The sequence below is a fragment of the Equus asinus genome, chromosome 27 (genome assembly GCF_041296235.1).
Source record: "Equus asinus isolate D_3611 breed Donkey chromosome 27, EquAss-T2T_v2, whole genome shotgun sequence".
In the NCBI taxonomy this organism is placed as follows: Eukaryota; Metazoa; Chordata; class Mammalia; order Perissodactyla; family Equidae; genus Equus; species Equus asinus.
The window spans coordinates 22157512-22175133 of NC_091816.1; positions in this window are offsets into that span (position 1 = coordinate 22157512).

The following is a 17622-nucleotide window of genomic DNA, read 5'->3' on the forward strand; positions in this document are numbered from 1 at the left end:
ACCACATTAACATTGAAAAACAACAACAACGAATGGAGTTCATGGTAGTGGTGTCAACTACTAAATTGCTCTTCTGCATTTTCAGATTAATATATAAAATGTAACATTACCAACTACCTTTTTAAAGAAGAAATTCTATCACAGGCTTGATGTCTACATGATAAACAGAAACATCACTTTCTTTCTCTGAAGTGAGAAGTACTCATCATAGGCAATGTTTATTGCTAAAATCCCTGGAAAAAACACAAGGTAAAAAAATACAGATAATTTCAAGGTCTGTTCTACTTGTTTTTTACGTTTGTCTTTATTTACTTAAAATAGCATACCGATACTTCAAATTTTTGAGGAATCAGTATCCAGATTCTGATTTCATTTGCTTCTTATTCTTGAATTTGTACCATGGTATCAATGAAAGGAACAAAACCTAATTTAAATACATCTCTTTTAATTTACTATGTGACTTGAAGAATTCTACTTTCAGAGCCATGTTACACTATTCATCTACTTCTCTATCTCTGTTCTTAGTTTTCTCTTTTTCTGAATATACTTGAAAGGAAACTTCCTTTTCCATATTTAGGTATGAGCAAGGATTAAAACGAAAAGTTACAAGGAAATTCTGCTTTACTTACTTACCTGTTTTGTCCAGGAATGAGAGAGAACCCCAAGGTGGACCAATAATTTTTCCTTTTAAATATGGTGAACACAGCCATTTTGATTTATTATTTTCCTTCAAAGGACAGGTGACATTTCCTGCAACACTGACTTCAGTTCGTAATCCCCTTTTGGCGAGCCAAAAAGAATTACAATTGGGAAGATTTTCACAGTCAGACGCTCCACTAGAATGAAATGCTATGGAACACTTCCCTTCCGCCAAACCAGCAAAATCCTTCCTTTGCCAATTTTTCTTTTATATTTTAAAGTTGGCTTCTCAGCACAGATTTGATTCGCACCATTTAAAAATAAATCTGGTGTCTGCAAAGCAGAAAATTCAGGCTGTGTTGTCACAGTATCAGTATTTCCATTTTTATGCCTGGAGACAAGCTAGACTTCTAAAGAGAGCTACAGTTCCTGATTCTATAGAAAAAGTGAAGACGAATTTTATTATAAGTGTGCACATGATTTTTATATTTACTAAAGAATAAAAGTACCACATTTACACACAGTACATTAAACATTTTTGTGAGTGATTTCATTCCATGAAAAATATCTCTCTATGTTAAGATATGATATCCTATGGCAACAACTGATTTTGAGATGAATACTTTAAATAAGAATTTGACTTCAATATCAATAAGCCATTTTGTTCTCACTTTATCATGACGATTTCCTCAGTACCTGCTTAAAAGTCAACTAAAGAATTGATGATATTTGCCCGGCATGCGTGTGGCGGCTGACCTCTGAAGATGACTCTTCACAATTCTGCCCATACTCCCCACACACACTTGCTGCTCTGTCCACCGAGAAGTGGAACTTCTGCCCCTTCCTTTCAATTCTGTGATGGCTTTAACCAAAAAGATGCAGAGGCAGTGATGTTCTGGGACTTTGAGCCCAGGACTCAGAGTGTGGTAACTTCCGCTTCCTCCATCTTAGAGCCTTGAGCCATGATGGAATCCAAACTTCTCAGTGTGTATGTATGAGAGAGTGTGTGTGTGTGTCTGTGAGAGAGAGAGAGAGAGAGAGAGGGAGACTATGTGCAGAGGACCTGGAGGAAAAGACACTACACAAAAAGCAAGGCCACAGGTGTCACAGCCGAGAGGAGCCTAAGGAGATAACTAAATGTAACCTGGTGTCCTTGATGAGATCCCGGAACAGAAAAAGAACATTAGGTAAAAACTAGGGACATTAAAAAAAAAAAACAAAACTATGGACTTTAGTGGATAATTTGTGTCATTATTGGTTGAATTGTAACAAAAGTACTATATTAATGTAAGATGTTAGTAACAGGAAAAACTGGGTTTGGGCTGTGTGGAAATTCATTGTACTATCTTCTCAAGTTTTTTGTAAACATAAAACTGTTCTAAAAAATAAGCTATATTAAAAAAAAGTAAAGCCACTGGGAGGGGCATTAGGGAGCTGGACGTGGAGCCCCAGCTGCTCCCAGCCACTATTTGTCTGCAATGGCATGAGAAAGTCCAAGCGAGGCAGCAGGAGCAGCACCCAGCTGAGCCCCAGCCAATCCACAGAATCAGGAGCTAACGAAACAGCTGTTTAAGCTTCTATGTTTTGGGGTTGTTTGTTCTGCTATAGGTAAAATAAACAACATGCTACTTTAATTTGGTTCTATCAATGATATACCCCTATTTTATTATATTTAACTTTAAAAAAGGCATCATTAAGAATTTCATTCCAGTGAGAGGCATAGAGATGTCTAGAGAAGGGGTTGCTTTCTGGAAAAGTAGATAGCTTAGTTTAAAATATGAACATACAGCTTTTGGGGTCAGAAACCTGGGTTTTTACCTTCTGTTGACTTCCAACTAGCAGTGCCTACTAGTAGTTACTTCTCCTTAATAACTAGGAGCTTTTTCTCCTCTATCAAATGTATTGCTATGCTTATGTCATAGAATTAATGTGATAATTAAAAGAGAGTATGCATTAAGGCTCTTACGATTCCAGGCACAAAGAACTCACGTGTTAAATGTTACCTGTTAGCACATGCATTACACAGACCACACCGTTGACAAAGTTGTATCTCTTCACCCTGTCCATGAGGCTGCACGGGAGGCCCTCTTCCACCCCGCTCAGTGAGTTACAGATCTGGGTCTGGTCCTGTTAAAGCCATGTCTGAGCAAATATTACATTCTCAGATATTGACTAATTAGTGTAAGTCAAGGATTTTACATATATTATCTCATTGAATCTTTATGATGACTATCCAAGATGGATAGTATTACTTTCTTGTATCTGATGAGAAATCTCGTGCTTTCAACTGTTGAAGTTACCTGCCCAAGTTCAAGTAAGTACTAAGTAGTACAGCTGTGTTCCACACGAGGCTGTCTGACTTCAAAGCTCATGCACTCAAAAATGCAATTCTTGATTTCTTCTAACTGCATGATTTAGTCTTTCTTTGTCCTTATTAATTAAATATTGCTCTAAAGTATTTTATCTCGAGTTTGGAAATTTGGGGTTTATTTTGTGTTGTGCTAAAGGAAGTCTTTAGGTTACTAGGTTAGCATTTCACAAGCTCTTAAAATTATTTCATTCATATGATACGAACTAAATATTAACCATTTTGATCTAGGTTAGAATTTCTTTAAATTGCTTTGGTATGAAACTCCATCAGAAAAGAAGAGATGGAAATATACATATATATTGCTTAAATTGACATATCCTAGAAGTAGAATACTCAAATAGTGGAAGGAAGTATTTTTATACTTAAAGGAAAAAGAAAATTCAATATAGCTAGATAAAGGTCAAGAAAAAATCGCTCACAATTCTGCTCTGATTGAACTGAAGAATAGAATTAGGTTGTGATGAAGGGCAGCAAATAATAATGATAGAGATATGAAAAGGAAAAAAAAATAAACAAGGTAGGAGAAATACAACGTGGTCTGCTAATATTGGTAATGTGCCCCAGAATTCAGCCACAGGCAGGAGAACAAAAGTCACATAACCACCCTCTGATTGTAATCTCTAACGGGTAAATAAAGACAGAACAGGAGAATTTCTATACACATATTCCACAAAATAGTGTTCTTTAAAAGTCTTAAGGTTGATTTTCCTCAAAATATCTAGGATTCCCAAGTTCATCAGTTTAGTAGCTGTGTTTCTTGAGGATGGGAAATGATTTGTCTCCTGATAGAAATGGCATTTCCATTTAATTTTTACAGCTCTGTAAATGCTCTAGGAATAAGAATAGAGGAGGCAAAGGAGATCACAGTAACAGAAAACAGCCCCTTACAAAGGAGAAAAGCATCCTTCTTAAAAAGGGTTTTATTCCTGAGCAAAGGAATAGTTATGTTACTTCCTTCTAATTACATATTCAACATTGAATATCGTATTTGTAGTTTCTGATGGCAAGATGTACATTCTGCCTTATGTGGTTGTTTATATACTTGCTTTATTTACTTAACTATATTTTAAAAAGGTTTAAGGTTTATGGCAGGTAATGTCCATGCTCCAACCCCTGGAACCTGTGAATATGTTATATCAGAGGGCAAAAGAGAATTTGCAGATGTGGTTAAGGGCATAGTCCTTCAGATGAGGGGATTGTCCTGGATTATCCAGCTGTGTCCAATCTAATCCCATGAGTCCTTAAAATCTGGGAACCTTTCCTGGCGGGTCAGAGAGACTCAGCCACAGCTGCTGGTTCTGAAGATGGAAGAAGGGGCCACAAGGTAAGGAATGCGGTGGCCTCTCCAGAAGCAGAAAACAGCCCTCAGTTTACAGCTAACAAGAAACGAGAACCTGAGTCCTACGACCGCAGGGAATTGAGTTCTGCCAACAACCTGAATGAACAAAGAAACAGAGACTCCAGAAAGGAATTCAGCCATGAAAACCTTATTTTTAGCCCCATGGGATGAGCAATGGATTTTTGACCAACAGAACTGTAAGATAATAAATTTGTATTGTTTTAAGATATTAAATTTGTGGTAATTTATTACAGCAGCAATAGAAAGCTTACACAAGGTTAATTATTATATCTTGTGCATCTTACATTTTTACAAAGCATAGCACATTGTCTTAATTATATATGATATATAGCTATATTATATAATTAATTTTATATACATATACATAATTATATATAATTAATAATTGCTAAAATTTATGGATTATTTCTTTTCTTGTCTCAAAAACAAACACAAAGGGACATACCATTATTGCTCCCATTTTACAGACAGGGAAACTAGGCTTAGAGAGAACAGAGTGTAATAATTAGGCATTTCATTTCTTTTTTAGATTTTTAAAACTATAGAAATAACTTGTGAATGTGTCCATTATGATGGACTTAATTTAAAGACTCTTCTCATAAGATTGCAGCTAACCAACCACATCTATGTTAACTATAAAAACATTAATTATAAATATGGGCCAGACATTTTTTTGTCAATGTGAAATTTAAACAGTAATTGATACAGTTCATTTTAAAAGCTAAAAACAGTGATATGGCTACTCAAGAGATCAAGCTTAATGAATCAATCAAACTTTATTTCGTCCATTCAGAAGAGATCTGATTTATTACCAAAAACAATCCCAACCCAATTAACATTTTACTTCAAACTAGAAAATAATATTCAATCTTAATAAATGGACTTTAATAAGCTCCTACCCTTTGCCTCTTGTGCTTTATATCTCCCAGTATACAAAGAATGTTATGAATATATTGTTTAAGTAAACAACTGCAGGCATGCAGGTTAATTACTTAGCAAAGAGGCTGCAGGATCCCTTACAGATGTTATCTATATGTCAGAATTGCTGTTTACCCAAGGCTAACAGATATGTGGAATAGGAAAGAAACAAATGTAGCTTTATCTAGTGTATAACTCTAATTTGCTTGTCTGTAACAAGTAGAGCAACATCAGTGTGTAGCTTCCTAGGATGATGATGATGATGAGAAGGAGGAGGAAGAACACACTAACCTCTCTGGATTGCATCTTATACTTGGGTTCTCCTTGGATTCCCCACTAAATACGGTAGGCATCTTCAGCAGCATTTTATAAGGGTGGAAATCCAGGCTTTGTGAGGTTGAGCGTCTTGTACCAGGGCACAGAGAAAGCCCAATCTCTCCATGGGAAGGTGTCTCAAATATGCAAGCTTCTCTGTTTATACATTTCAACTTTTCATGGTTTCTCTCATTTTAAAAGAATCTATCCTGAAATTTCTTCAGGTTCCCTTTCAGGGAGAAAAAATTAATTAACCCAATTAGTAAATATGTAAATAATTTTTTGTTGTTGTTTAGAAATAAGTGGCATTGCTCTGATATGTAAATTTTGGCCTTAGAAATTACTTCTTTGCTTTTAGCTGAGTCCTACATGTGCTGATCATGATTGCTTTGGCAAAATATCTAATGAGTCACAAAATTTAAAAACCTGAGACTTTTTAATGTGAGCTGCCATCACAGCATGGCCACTAACAGATGAGTGGTATAGCTCACATTAAATAGAAAAGAAAGAGGAAGATTGATAATTGATGTTAGCTCAAGGCAAATCTTCCTCAGAAGAAAAAAAAAGAAAATAATCATATCCTCTTTAACGTATGTAAATTTGAATTCCAAGATATATGAATCTGAATTCCAAGATTCCAGGTATTATTTAACTTCTTAACGACTAAGATTTTGAAACAGATTCTTTGTCCAGCTTTGTCTATAAAAAGCTAAAGTTATTTGTAAATAAAATCGTAACACCCATGATATGTAGATGATACTATATTATTTTGTGTAGGTATGAAAATATTTGAGAATTTTTGATAAAGTGCAGCTAGAGTGATGTTTAATAACTTACATATTTAAAGTGGAGTAAAATGGTTTCACTCAATATTTTAACATACATAAATTTTTAAAAGACATAACTTCTGCTCACTTATAATATAGTAAAAAACAGTACTCATCTTTTATTTTTTCATTAATTTCAAAAATCACATTTGACCGCTAGATCTCGTTGATAGGGTAGACTACACAAAGATGAGAAAATCTTGTCTTCAGGTAGCATTTTGTTGGTGAGATGGATTTTATTGAGATCTCCAGTCCTCATTGGAGTTCCTTTATTCTGTGTCCTGCTCCAGCTCACAGGATCTTTCCGATTGTATTAGTTTCCCAAAGCTACCCTAACAAGTTGCCATAAACTTGATGGCTTAAAACAACAAAAATTTATTCTCTGACAGTTCAGGAGAACAGAAGTCCAAAATCAAGATGTTGGCAAGGTTGGCTCCATTTGGAGGCTCTGAGGGAGCATGTTCCTATACCTCTTTCCTAGCTTCTGGTGGTTGCTGGCAATCCTTGGCATTCACTGGCTTATAGAAGCAATACTCCAATCTTTGCCTCCGTTTTCATGTCACTTTTCTGTGCCTCTGTATTTTCTTGTCCTCTTCTTATAAAGTAACTTATCATTGGATTTAGGGTTCATCCTAAATCTAGAATGATCTTGAGATTCTTAACTTGTTTACATCTATAAAGACCCTTTTTCCACATAATGTCACCTTCACAGGTTCTGGAGATCAGGACTTGGACATTCCTTTGGGGGGCCACTAGTCAATCAACTACACTTTTCTTTAAAACTGTATGACTCTTTGTTCTATAATGTACACCCAATCATTGGCATCAATTTTATATTTGTCCTGCCTTAAGGACACAACAGAACCTAGTGGTTAAAGGCATGGACTCCCGAGCCAAACTGCCCTTGTTCAAATCCTGGCTCTGCTGTTTTACTAACAGAGTAACATTAAAGGAATTACTTACCTCTCTCTGCCTTGGTTTCGTTACCTGTAAAAGGTGCATAGCAATAGTACTTAACCCATAGAATTTTTGTGTTAAATAAGTTAATATATATAAGCACATAGACATACGAGAGTTGCCAATTGCCATTATGGAACAACTTTTTTTTTAACAAGAGATATGATTGGGAAATGCAGTCTTAACTCGCAAGAACACTCAGTGGAATTTCTAGTTCTGTCGAACTACATTTAGATGGGAGAGATGAAATCCAGGATCTTAGGTCAATATCTTAACAAAATGGCAGGAATGGCTTAAGTACAGAGCGGAGTCAGGGATAGAAGGTTTCTTATATCAGTTCTGCCTCTAGATAAAACCTGGCGTTTGGGGCCTACAGAGCAAGAGGAGTCAAGTCATAGGAGAGAATGAAAAGAGTTGTTTCTGTTTATGTATGTTGAGTTTCAGGTTAGAGTAGACATGTTAAGCCAGCAGTTAGAAAGTAGAATGAAAACTTATTTAGTTATTCACAGAGGAGTAAACGAGAGGACCAAGAGAGAAAGCTTAGAAAGAGGAAAATAACCCCAGAAAGAAACAAAACCTTAGAAAACATCCAGTTGAGGAGGATAGAAGAGGAAGTGTTCCCACTAAGAAAGATAAGAACAGGTATTTAAGGATAAAGGTGAAAAGACGGAATATGCAATCTCATAGAAACTAAGGGAAGGAATTTCATGAAAGAGATAAAAAGTCATCTCAAATGCTTTAGCAAGGTCAAGGGTACTGAAAAGACAATGGCTTTTTTTCAGTTTGCAATTAGAAAGCCATTATTGAATTTTAGATGAACAGTATTTGTAGAGATTTGGGAAATCCACTAAGATTGCAAAAGGTTGCACACTGTATGTGTCAAGGAATTGGACCCGATAACTACTTCAGAAGCTCAGCAATAAAAGAAATGAATTTTAAAAGTTTCATAGCAGGGTTGATTTTAAAAGTAAGATTTTTGAGCATATTTAAAGACAGTAAAGGTGAAGCTAACAGAGTGTAATAATTGAAAGCATAATTTTTGTGAAGGCTTAGAGGATGCAGGAGGCTCCGGAGGGACTATAGGAGAGGGCTGAAGACCTCAGGACTGGAAATGGTTTGGTTCAGCCACAGACAAATATTTCTATAGCCCAGAGAAAGCATATCCCTGCATGTCTTCATTGCTTCAGCAAATATTTATTGAACACCTACCACGAGATAAGCACTAAACAATAGACAGGAAACAATAAAACAGACCAAAAACTCTTTCCTAGAGCTCACACTCTAGTCTTTATGTGAGCTTAGATCTAATTTGTAGGATAATCAAATAGCATCTGACATTTAACAGCACTGCTTACACACAAAGAAAGTTGAAGATCGTGTCACCTAGGGTTCAACTGTTGATTACAATAGAAGGTTAAAAGATTTTGAGTTGTTGATCTGGAGTTCTGGCTGGAGCAGGATTTCACAACCACAGCACTGTTGACGTTTGGGGCTGGATAATTCTTTGTGTGAGGGGCTGTTCTGCGCATGGTAGGATATTTAGCAGCATCCCTGGTGAGTACCACTCGACTCCAATAGCACCCCCCACCCCAAGATGTGACAACCAGAAATGTCTCCAGACATTGCCAAATGTTCCCTTGAGGGCAAAATCACCCCAAGTGAGAAGCACTGAGCTAGAGAAATATCATGGGTATGCTAACAGAGGTCCAGCTGTGGAGGGAAGGAGAAGCTGACTGTAATTATGTGGGAATAGAAAGGAATGGAAGAAGAAGAAACCATAATGATGATGAAGAGCAGATTCAGTATGAGTGAGCGGCTGGGAGAGTCGAAATAATAGGGAGGTGTGATGGTTAATTTTATGTGTCAACTTGACTGGGCTAAGCGATGCCCAGACAGCTGGTAGAATAGTATTTCTGGGTGTATTTGTGAGTGTGTTTCCAGAAGAGAGTAGCATTTGAATCAGTAGACTGAGTAAAGAAGATTGCCCTCACCAGTGCAGGCGGGCATCGTCCAGTCCACGGATATTGGATTCTGAAAAGAACAAAATTGGGAAGGGGGCCGGCCCAGTGGTGTAGCAGTTAAGTTTGTGCACTCCACTTTTGGTGGCCCAGGGTTAACCACATTAAACAACAAAATCGAGTAGGTAGGTTTTTAATCAAGACATTTGTTTTCCCAGTATTTTAGATTCTCCTTGAAATAACTTTACTGAAGTAACTTTATCGGCAGACCTCAGTGTGTTCTAGGCTGGGCTCTTCTACCACCTAGCCGCGTGACATCGAACAACTCAAATTGATCGTTCTCCATGAGACTTGCATTCCCCATCTGTAAACAAGGAGCGGGTCAATGGTCTATAAGCATCCACTGCTGTAAAATTGTGGAAGTCAAACTCTTGGAGATTTTCTCCATGACATCTTTAATTTAATCCATAGCTTGCTTGTTTTTTAAATATTAACATAGAGATGTGGAAGAAATGCTTAAATAATCTCCATAGGGCCAGCCCAGTGGCACAGTGGTTAAGGTTTCACGTTCCACTTTGGCTCCTGGGGTTTGCCAGTTCAGATCCCAGGCGCAGAGCTAGCAACACTTATCAAGCCATGATGTGGCAGGCGTCCCACGTGCAAAGTTGAGGAAGATAGGCACAGATGTTATCTCAGAGCCAATCTTCCTCAGCAAAAACAGGAGGATTGGCAGTGGATGTTAGCTCTGGACCAATCTTCCTCAAAAAAAAAAAAAAAAGAAGTGTGCAGAATGTGAGAATTCACCCTCTCTCCCTAAGCTGGGACATCTATCTTCTGCCTGTGGATATCGGAGCTTCTGGTTCTCGGGCCTTCAGACTGGGAATGTGTTAAATCACTGGCTTTCCTAGGACTCCAGCTTGCAGATGACAAGTTGTGGGTCTTCTCAGCCTCCATAATTGCATGGACCAATTCTTATAATAAATCTCCTCGTATATAATGTATCTGTATCTCCTATTGGATCCGTTTCTCTGGAGAACTCTGACTAATACAGGGTGATGTCCATAGAACCAGACAGAAGCTGGAAATCAGATGATCTGAGTTTGAATTTTGATTCCTTCTCTGTGACCTTGAGTAAAACGTTAACCTGCTGAGTCTCATCTGCTTCCTCTGTAGAATGAGAGTGATGTGACTGCTTGTTTAGTTTTGTGGTTGTGTTGAATGTAATGCTGCACAGCAAATTATTGTCCAGAGTGAAAAGTCCTTTACAAGAATAGCACCTTTATTAACTTTGAGAATAGGAGAAGAAAAAAAGTAAGTCAAAGGTAAAGCATAGATCTTTAGCTATTTCATATGAATGCTTTCAAACATATGCAACACTTCAAAGATGAGTAGTTTATAAAACCTCGACTTTTTTAGGTTTGTTTCTGAAAACTTTCTAACGCTTTCAATGCTCTCTGCATAATCATGATGGAAGACAGATTTTGGAGAAAATCAGACTAGAGGGTTTAGATAGCAGCCTAAAATTATGTGTTCTTTTAGCGTCCTGTGAATTTAGAAATAGTCAGAACATTTCTGGTTTATTTTAATGTGTTTAAATGTGTGTAAAGTACGGCTATATTTGGGCCTGAAAATCCTGTGTTCTTGCCACCCTTGTAGTCTACACAGACTAAAAATATAACACTTTTCCAAGAGGGTTTCGATGCCTCGATCCTGCCTGACTTTTATAGTCAACTTATAAATTCCAGATAATATGGGTTTATGATGGAAATACCGACAGGCCCTAGGCCTACCAGTTGTAAGTTCTTGGCCCTGTCTTGTAGCTCTGCACACTCCAAGTGTTAAAGATTATTCAGTATGATCTTTCAAAAAAAGGAGAACTCTCAGAAGGTGAGTTTGGGTGAATTCACACCTTCAAAAACAAGATGTTTAAACATTGAAATTAGTTTAATAGAGTTCTCTTTTGGGCCTAATTCTAGGTCGATGTCGGACTTGTTTCTACTTTTAAATGTCACCTTCTCCAAATGAGTGCGAAGAAATGATTAGGAAAATCCTTTTTAAAAATGTGTATAAAATACTGCAACTATTCCTCTTGACTAAACAGCCCTCAAACACCTGTATATTCCCATTCCCAATGGTCCACTGGAGTCATGACTGTCTTATTGCTCTCTTGATATATTTGTGTTTACATTTCTTGGGTGGACAAAAAGCTTCATTTTGGCTTATAGTTGGCATTATGGTTCGTACTTTTTATGTGTAATTGCCCTGAACAGACCTCTAGGTGTTAACAAAACCATCAGAATGGCAAGACCAAAAATAACTAATTTCATAAATGTATTAGAAAAACATTTTAGAGGCTGGCCCAGTGGCGTGCTGGTTAAGTTTGCACGCTCCACTTCAGCAGCCCAGGTTCAGTTCCTGGGCACGGATCTATACACCACTCATCAAGCCATGCTGTGACAGTGTCCCATGTACAAAAGAGAGGAAGATTGGCACAGAGGTTAACTCAGGGACAATGTTCCTTGAGCAAAAAGAGGAAAATTGGCAATAGATGTTAGCTCAGGCCAATCTTCCTCACCAAAAAAAAAAAGGAAAAACACTTTATGTTGTTTTTCTTCTAGAGTTTTTTTAAATATGAAAGCTGATTATAGGTATATTCTGAAGTTTCACAAATAAATTCAAGAAATTCTCAGCTTCACACCACTTCCATTAATATAAACATTTATTTGCTATTTGAACTTCAGAACTTGCACTAAATTACAATGGTTACCAATTTTTAATCTTTTAGAGCTTTGTGTGCATGGCAGAAATGAGCATGAGGAGATGATAAATCAATAAAGAATGTCTTGTAGTATAATTTCCCAAACCATTTATTAAGATATTTTTTATAAAATATAAAAAACATAGTTTCTATATACCCATAAATGATGCTATGATCATTTTTCTAGAGTCTTTCTTGCCTGTAAAGTAACCCACTTATTTGTCTATGAAATGACAGCAGAATCTTTATTACTGTGAAGGATTTGACTGAAAAGATGCACATTAAAATAAACCAGAAACACTGAAACAATTTTTTCACTTGAATTCATATTTCTGCCTTTTAAAAATGGTCACATGAAAGGAGAAAGATATTGGAGATCCTCGGTGCAATATTTTTACTGTTCAGAAGATGCGTCTTCTATGTACTAACTCTTCTCTTATCAAATAAAACGTGCTATAGCCTCAGTACAGAGATTTCTTTCCAATTATGTTTTGAAGTCCTTATGTTAGGATTTTGGCATTCTAAACACAAAAGCCTTTTTATAGACTCTATTTCTCTTTAAAATCTGCTCTATTATTCTGAACATTGTATATAGTGCCCGTTACTCGTTTGCAGACTTCTGGGCATTTTCCCCAGTACCATACAAATTGGATCCCAAGAGACTTTTCTATTGAGTACCTCTTTCATTACTGTTTCTTCTATTTATTTCTAAAAATGTGTTAATATTGGATAGGACCAGATATTGAGTGTACGCCATGATTACATTGCACGAATACATTTTCAAAAAGAAAGATTCATTGCATTTTTTAAGCCAACTGTACGCAAGCCAGGATTGGGGATGCAGTGAAGTAGGGAGAAAATGTATCATGACTTTAATTTTTATGGAAATTCTGTAATTTTTTTTAATGTTGTGCTTTGTTTGTTTGAGCACACAGTCCTGGCATTGCCGGCCTTACTTGGAAATGATCAGCCCTATTTTAAGCTGCTGTTTCTGCTAGTGATTTCCAAGACCATTGCATGCATGTGTGTCTGTGTCTATTTGTGTGTACACATATACACTAAAAAAGAGAGAGAGAAAAAGTAAGCTCAGAGGTGAGGACCAGAATTCTCATCTATTTGTAACCTTTGCCTACAACATTTAATTGTCACTTTATCTTTATCATTGCCATCCTTCTCTACAAGGGTCCCGTGTTATTTTTATCACCAAAACTTCCAACGTTTTAAGATGCTGCTGTTTATAATCTGCAACATATATCTTTAACCTAATTTATCTCTATCACCTAAATTCCAACACTATTAATCAGTTTACATCCATCACTATCATTAACATTAACAAATCAAAGCAGGGTTAAATATTACAAGCTTGTAATACGTTATACGGCTTCTAAAAATTTGACATCATATAGTTTTTCAACAATTCTAACCCAGCTCTTTCTTTATAGTATTGCTTTTGGTTAAAAACCGTATTGTTTTCCACTTGTGTACTTGTCTGCACTATCCTGCGAGTGGATTTATTCTTTCTTTCTACCCTTATTTTCTCCTTCTTAATCTTATTTTTTTTCTAATTTTCAGCATTTGTATTTAATCCTCAGTTATGTATTTATGTATTTAATCCTCATTTAATCCTCATTAGTGTTCAGTGAATCATTTAAAGTTGTTTTAGTAGGAAGTGACAGAAATTCAATCCAAAATAACGTACAGAAAAGCAACTTCATTGGGTCCTGTAAGTAATGCGTCCTGCCATGGAACTGTCTTCAGGCAAGGATTGATGCAGCGGCTCTAGCTAACAGCATATCAAGGGGGTGTGGTGGGCGTGGTCAGAGCTGTGGGTCTCCCTCTCAGGGAGGAACGACTGATCACTTACATTGTTTAGAATCGTCAGCTTATGAATGAAAAGCACAACTTGCTTTATTTTTTTTCACTTTTAGGGATTATTTTTTTCTTGATGTAATTATCTTTTATTAATTATGTAAATATTTACATGGATTTAAAGAAAAGTAGATAACAAGATGCATTCAGAGAAGTGGTGCTTTCACTGTCACCCTGAATACCTTGTTCCATCTGTCTCCCTTGGGATAACCATTGTTTCTTTTGAAAAAAACAAGTGGGTATATAGATAGATAGATAGATTTAATACACACAGACATATATCCTTCCATATATATATCATAGTTATATATTTTATAGAATTTTTCATCTTTCCCACAACAAAGTGAGTATACTGTGAGCACCGTTCTGTGTGTAGTTTTTGTCACATTATATTCTGGTGAAGTTACCATAGCAGATAGTAGAGAGCATCCTGATTCCTTTTTAACAGTTGCATTACTTTGTACTTTGTCATGCAATGGTAACTTATACAGCTAGGCCATTTTCTTCTTCTTCTTCTTCTTCTTCTGTTTTTTTTTTTGGTGAGGAAGATTGTCCCTGAGCTAACATCTGTTGTCAGTCTTCCTCTTTTTGCTTGAGGAAGATTGTTCCTGACTTAACATCTGTTGCCAGTCTTCCTCTATTTTGTATATGGGACACCACCACAGCATGGTTTGATGAGTGATGTGTAGGTCTGTGCCTGGGATCTGAACCCATGAACCCCAGCTGCCAAAGTGCAGCATGCAAACTTAACCACTAAGCCACAGGGCCGGCCCCTAGGCCATTTTATTTTAACTAAATAAATAGTCACAATAATAATAAAAATAATTTTCCCTTATAAAGGAACTTTAAATATTATAGCAACATATATAAATAAATTCCTTTAGTCCCCCAACAACTTCCTCTGTGTGAGTTTGTATTTGGAGAGTATTTCTGCTAAATTGCACTCAGTATTAAGACTTTTTAAAGCAATTCTCTCTTATGGAATTTCCAATCTAAATCCAGAGTTAAAACAATTTGGGGAAATTTTCCCTTTATCCTACCAGCAAAGATTTTCTCCATTAATTGGTTTCTGTTGAAAAGATATTACACCAAGTTTTTCTTTTTCAAAAACTTTACTGTTGGGGATATTTAGCTGTTTGAAAACTTCTGATTTTGTTTGAGAATCCTGATGAATTACTGTCCAACTTTGTGCCTTCTTCCCGTATACAATGATCTGTGGCTCCCTGAACCTGCTCTTACCCTCTGCCTGGACTATCTGCCCCACACCACACTAGTTAATCCACTCTTTCATACCTACCTATGCACCCTTCCTCTGAATAACCTGCTCAAAGATAAAATTAGGGCTCTTCCTTTACACTGTACAAATGTGTGTGCATGTGTCACTCTTAGCACTTGTCACAACAGGTTATTTATTGTCTGCTCTCCTTCAATCTGATTCGGGTTCCTCCAGGACAGTCCTCTGTCACTCTTTTCAATACTTTCAACACTTAACACAGTAGGTGGATTAGGAAGTTGTATGTACGGACTGTTAATTGTGTCACACTCACTTTTATACTCTAATATGCCCCACACAATACCTAAACATAGATGCGATATAAGGCGTCTTTCTTGAACTGCAAAGTTTGAACACTAAAAGGGACATTGGCATCCATTTAAGTTCACTTAGTATTAGCACTTTTATTTTTACTTAATGTTATAAAAAGAGACCTTACCAAAATTGTTCAATAATAGAAGATGGATATGGAACAGAGTCTATGTGTTTGGAAATACAAGAATAACAGTACCTCTCCCAAAGACAAGGAGATTTTGTTTATCTCTTTTTTCTAGCCTGCAGTTACAGTATTCTTTCTAGGTCATTCCACCATGCATTCTGAAGCTTTCTCTCTCACAGAGTTGAACAGAATGCAGACCTTTCCCTCTGATTACAGGAAAAAAATTTTTCTAAAAAAAAAATAGTGAGGTCATAGAAGGGTGACTGTGTTCTCAGATATTTAGGAAATAAAAACTGAGAAAATAAATACAAATTATTCTTGGTAGACTGAATACATCTGAATTTTGAACACTTCAAATGTGGTTTTCTTTGATCATTTTAACAAGATTTTATTATTCTTATTTTTTTGCCCAAATATTATATTACTCCAAAATACTCTCATGAAGTTTACAAAATTCTTGCATTAATTACTTGCACTTCAGAAAAAATAACATCTGGTCTGTAATCTATGAATAGTAGAAACATGTTGTCACGATTAAAATGTAGACTTTTCCATCTTAAAATTGGGTTGAATATGAATATGCTATAAATAAAAGTCTAATACTCTTCATAACAACTTTATGACTGAAGTGAGCTACATATTTCCTTCTGGAAGGACTGAGGTAAAGTCATTTTCCAGAAAATAACAAACACAACATTTTTTTCCCCAAAGAACTCCCCTATCATTTTGGCTTATACCTATATGTTCTTCAAAAATTCTCTATTAAAAAGGTCTAATGAAAGTAATAGTTCTTTGATATTGAGAAAATCAACCTCTGGAGTCTGGTGTTTTCTTAGACTGTATAGGGAGTAAAAGAAAAATCCCAACTTTTCACCCTGAATTAAGAATTTTCATCAGCAACACATTTTGTTGTCTCCTTATTTCTGAGACTGTTTCCAAGTTTTAGAGATAATTTAGTTTCAGGAAATCCAAAAGAGGTGGTATGCCATTATAATTACATTAGCTACATATTTATAATATTATTGATGTAAAAACAATATTATTCAAATTACTAAATATGGTATTTTAATACGCTGCTCTTTCGCTAAGACTGGTTCAGATTTTCTTATAAATATCCTGGATATCTTCCGGTTGCCTCTCCATACCCACCATCCACCCAATTCTACCTGCTTTCTGCCCATAGGGGTCCAAGTAATATGAACTCAACCAGTAGGCTTGCTTCTGACTTCCCGTTGACTTTGGCCGATGGGAGACAATCAGTAGGAAATCATGGCAGAAGGAAAGTGAGGTCAGGCTTTTTATTCCTCTGACTTTCTCATTACTAGGTACCTGTGGGCTGGCTTTGTATGTCCAGGAAAGACCACAGCCCCTCTCAGGCAGCCCTCTCTGTACAAGGATCTCTCCAGATTTTGGTAACATCCTCCCCTCTTTGCCCTTTTAGGCCTGGCCCTGGGAACAACTCCCTCTTGTTACCTCAGCTATTACATGATCCTTTGTTGCTTTTCCTAAACCCTGCCTATGGCTGTGTAAATAGTCTTCTATTAAACTCTCTTCAAAATACCCAATTGGAGTGAACTGTCTGTTTCCAGACAGGACTCAGACTGATTTATGCCCTATTTGTGTGTATTGTCCATTGACATTCGGTCCTTTAATTTCTGGGGAGATTTGTTAGTGTCCATACATACGGTACCTGAATAGACACCTAATAGTAAGTTTGCAGCCATCCATGGCACAAGTGAAAATGAGAAATAGCCATACAAGATGGACTATCTGTTCATAGACTTTGCAGTCTATGAACTTTATTCCAAGTATCACATTCAAAGTCACATTTCTCATTTTTAGAACATAATTATAATTAGCTTGTCTCTCTGTTTGCCCTAAGACATTTTATAAACTACAAATTGGAATGCAAGAGCTTAAAAGCACACTAACAGCAAA